Below are 5,176 nucleotides of genomic sequence, written 5' to 3' on the forward strand. Positions count from 1 at the left end.
GGAAGGAAGAACCTTTAAATTACAGACCGTATCACTAACTAGTGTAATATGCAAGATGTGTGAAAAAGTAATAAAGAAGCAATGGATTGAGTTTCTTGAAGACAACAAAATATTATCAAATAGCCAATTTGGTTTTAGAAAAGGTCGGTCATGTGTGACAAATTTATTGAGTTTCTACCTAGAATAGTTGATAAAGTACAAGAGAGAGAGGATGGGTTGACTGTATTTATTTAGATCTAAAAAAGGCTTTTGATAAAGTGCCACATGAAAGATTACTATGGAAGTTAGAGGAGAAGGGTGGCTTAAAAGGAAGCACATTGAGATGGATGAAGAATTACTTAAGGGGGAGAGAAATAAGGACGATAGTTAAAGATATGAAGTCCAAGTGGAGAACAGTAGACAGCGGAGTGCCACAGGGGTCAGTATTGGCACCAATACTTTTTCTCGTATATATAAATGACATGCCAGAGGGAGTGAACAGCTACATAAATCTGTTTATGGATGATGCGAAACTGTGCAGAGTCATTAAACAAAAGAGGATTGTGAAATACTACAGGAAGACTTAAACAAGATCTGGAAATGGAGCAAAAAATGGGAGATGGAATTCAATGTGGACAAAAGCCATGTCATGGAAATGGGAAAAAGTGAAAGACGACCAGTGGGAATCTATAAGATGGGAGATGGAGTAGAACTAGAAAAAGTAAAAAAGGAAAAGGACTTGGGAGTGACAATGGAAGAAAATAATCAACCGGTAAGCCATATTGATAGAATTTTCAGAGAGATATAATTTGCTAAGGAATATTGGAGTAGCATTTCACTATATGGACAAGGAAATGATGAAGAAATTGATAAGTACTAAAATAAGACCTAGATTGGAATATGCAGGAGTTGTGTGGACTCCCCATAAAAAAAAACACATAAGAAAATTAGAGACTACAAAAAATGGCTACAAGAATGGTTCCAGAATTTAAAGGGATGGCATATGAGGAGAGACTAAAGGCAATGGATCTACCAACCTTGGAGCAGAGAAGAGAGAGAGGGGATCTGATACAAGTTTATAAATTGATTAACGGAATGGATGAAGTGGATAATGAGAAACTGATCCTGAGAGAAGAATATGACTTTAGAAGCACAAGATCGCATAGTAAGAAACTAAGGAAGGGACGATGTCTGAGAGATGTTAAAAAATTTAGTTTCCCACAAAGATGTGTTGAGACTTGGAACAGTTTGAGTGAGGAAGTGGTGTCAGCAAAGAGTGTACATAGTTTTAAAGAAAAATTGGATAAGTGTAGATATGGAGACGGGGCCACACAGCATAAAGCCCAGGCCCTGTAAAACTACAACTAGGTAAATACACACACACAGAGACGCCTAGAGAAGGACGCACACCGCCGCCCCAATCAGCTGATCTTCACTACCTGTTTGGTTTACAGGCCTGGGGATAAGTGGACTCATTTTTTTCATGAATACTGTTAAATAATAATGAGTAAGAAAGATATTCCATCTAAATGCAGGTAAGGGACAAGGGAAAGAATGAAAGCTGATGATGACAACAAGGTGAGGAGAGAAGAGAATTTGAACTTTGATACAGCAAACTTCACTATCTTGATAGAGTCTTTGACTCGAACGTAAATTAGATAATGATAAAGGAGAGTATGGAATGAAAGAGAATGAAGAACAGGATAAAGAGCTCCAGAAATTGAAAGAAAGGATAAAAAGAGTGGAAGAAAAGAAACTAGGCTAAGAACCGAAAATGAAGAATTAAAAGTCAAATAGCTAACTATAAGAAATTGATGGAAGAAGGACAAAGGAGAAAGAAAAAGAAAGCTAAGATCTAGTTAACAAAGAAGAAGAAAGAGTACAAGATTATTAAAAAGAAGTACAAGCATGGAGAATCCAAGATAAGAAAGACAAGGAATCATTTGAAGTATTTAAGAACAGTTATAAGAGAGATGAAAATATGAAAAGGATAGGAGTCCTCAAGAAAGAAAATTTAGTAAGAGAAATTAGAAAAGAAGAGTGTAATTAGACTGAAAGAAAATGTTAAATATAGACCAAGAAGGAAAAAGACAAATGAAATCAGTAAAAGATATAAAACATCTGAATGACGAGGATAGACAGAACTTAGAAGAGGAAGTAGAAGAACCATAGAATGGGACCATATCAAGAAGGAACAGTGAGACCAATTAAGATATTACTAAAATCACAAGCAGCAGCAGAAGAAGTACTATATAGAAAAACAAACTCAGAGAACAGAAGGAAAGATATATATATATAAAGAAAATAGAAACGAGGAGGAAAGGAAGAGACACAATGAACTGGTGGCAGAAGCAAGAGAAAAAATAATGAAAGGTCAGAGGAGGAGAAGAAGGCAGGAGAATTATAGAGACAGGATAAGGAAATGGTATGAGAAAAAAAGAAAAGAATGGAGCAAGTTTAACTAAAAATGATAAGAACAAGAGATTAAAACTGATGTATACAAACATAGATGGGATTTTATCTAGTAAATTAGAATTAAGAGATTACATAAAGAAAGAAGAACCAGATATTGTATGCCTGGTGAAACAAAGTTAAATGAGAGCAATAAAAATAGACATAGATAAAAGGTATAATATATGGAGGAGGGACAGATGGGTAAAGGAGGAGGAGGAGTCATGATGATGTTAAGGAAGGAGATAGAAATCAAGTGGAGTTTGAAGGAAAATCAGAAATACTGTATGTTAAGATGCATATTAACAAAAAGGAGTTAACAATCATTGGAACATATGTGACCAAAACAAACTCATGGACTAACCAAGAATATAGAGACATGATAGATGACACAATAAGGAGTCTTACAAGAATCATTAAGGAAAGGAGAAAAGATATTGAGGAGATTTCAACTGTAAGGAGGTAGACTGGGAAAATTATGAAAGTGGTAGGAAAGGAAGATGTCTGAGAGATGATTGAAAATGATAGATAATTTGATGGTCCAAAGATGTAAAGGAAAACAATTCAGAGGAAGATGAGTCAGCAACGATTGGACCTAGTTTTACAAAGGGGTATACAAATGAATGATATAAGATATAAGTGTAGATATGGAGAAGGAGTGACCATGCAATATTAGAAATAGATATAGAAGAAGGAAAGGAAGATAGAGACGATTCATACAAAGGAGACCGATTAAATTACAGAAAGGCTGATATTGAGAATCTCAAGAACTATTTCAAAAACGTAAACTGGGAGGAGATGGAAAACTCATTAACGGTTCAAGAGAAATATAACTTATTTTTGAAAATATACAAAACTGGGGTCAGGGAATATGTCCTGAAATATAGACCTAAAGAAGAAGGAAAGAAAGATTGGTTTAATGCAAGATGTGCTAGGGCAAAGGAGAAACGAGATGGAGCATGGAAAAGGTGGAGAAGAAACAGAAATCCAGAAAATAAGGAAAACTTCAAAACAGCAAGAAATGAATATGCTAAGGTGAGAAAGGAAGAAGAAAGGAACTATGAAAAGGACATTGTCAAAAAATGTAAGGAACAACCAAAATTGTTCTACAGATTCATAAATGGAAAATAAGACAAAAAGAAACAATAGAAAGGTTAAAAGGAGAAAACGGAATGGTGGAAGACCCAAAAGCATGGCAGAACTGTTAAATAGTAAATTTCATGAGGTCTTTACTAAGGAATCCAAATTTGAAAGACCACAGGGTAATAGAGAGACTGTCTATATGAAAGAGATTAAAGTAACCAAGCTTGAAATAAAAAAGTTGATGACGGAATTGGATGAGGAAAAGGCAATGGGACCGGATGAATTTATATATATTCAGTGGTACCTTGGAGTACGAACGCTTTTGAGTACGAACAAAACAAATGTTTTTTATGCATTGGAGGACGAACTTTGCTTTGGAGTGCGAACAATAACAAACGCAGTCAACAGATTGCATGCAGCACTGCGTGATCAGCTGACTGCATGTTGGGGCACCATGCTGCCTCAGTGCCTCAGAAGTATTGTTTGCAGTTGTTTGGTGGTTGTTTTGTAGTGCCAGGATAATAATATGTATTAAGTTTATTTTAGTTATTAAGATCATTGCCTAGCGTAGCAGCACACATGGTCACGAGACATACTGACAGACGTATGGAAGATTCCAGAAGATCCGAGGGGAAGAGAGAGTATCCAGTTCACGAATTAAAAGCCTTAACCCTTATAGCCCGTCAGGCACAATCGTGGCTTTTACGCCCCTTTGGCATGATCATTGGCACTTTTCAGAAGCCACGATCCTTTATGCTGCACAGTTTGACTATGCCGCAGGCTATCTGTAATATATGCTGAGGCCTGTCATTGGCCCATTGTTTTCAAGATGGTGGACACTTAGCCATTCATGTATCAGCTACAGATATGTTTAGAAGTGAGGGTGGCATGAGGATAGTGAGAATACGTGAGGTCTTACGTAAGTATGCTATATTTTATAATTTTTATGTATTTTTGGTGAGATATAAGACACATGTATTTCCATGGATAAGTAAGCAGTTCTGAAACATATTATGATGCATGACAATATTGGAATCATTATTTTGTCTTGTTATGAATTTAGATAAGAGTGCATAGTGCTGGCTTGATGGAGTCGGCTGAGGAGGATGTGTGGACAATTGCTTCTGACTAAAGAAGTAAAATTTTCATATTACAATTTGCTTACTTCCCTGATTAATTTTCCATAATGAATGCAGTATATCAAAGGAAAACTTATGGGCTTATATAAGTCTGTGTGCTGGCTGGCTTGATGGAGTCACATGAAGAGGATGTGGTGACGCTTGTTTCTGACCACGAGAAGTTGAGTTTTCATTGTATTACATTTTGCTTACTTTCCTGCTTTATTTTCCTATCTTTTATAGTTACAGCATAATAGTAGTAGTAGTATATATAGTAATAGTATGCAAACAGTAAGAAATGAGGTGAAAAAAAAAATTTTTCTGGTCTAGGGAGGTGGTTTGGAACAAATTATAATTTCTTCCATAGGAATACATGTATTTTGATGCTTTGGAGTAAGAAAAATTTTTGAATGGATTAAGTTCGTATTCCAAGGCACCACTCTCTCTCTCTCTCTCTCTCTCTCTCTCTCTATATATATATATATATATATATATATATATATATATATATATATATAACAGTAAGGTGTAGTCTGAAGAAAGAG

Source organism: Portunus trituberculatus, chromosome 50 (genome assembly GCF_017591435.1).
Source record: "Portunus trituberculatus isolate SZX2019 chromosome 50, ASM1759143v1, whole genome shotgun sequence".
Classification (NCBI taxonomy): Eukaryota; Metazoa; Arthropoda; class Malacostraca; order Decapoda; family Portunidae; genus Portunus; species Portunus trituberculatus.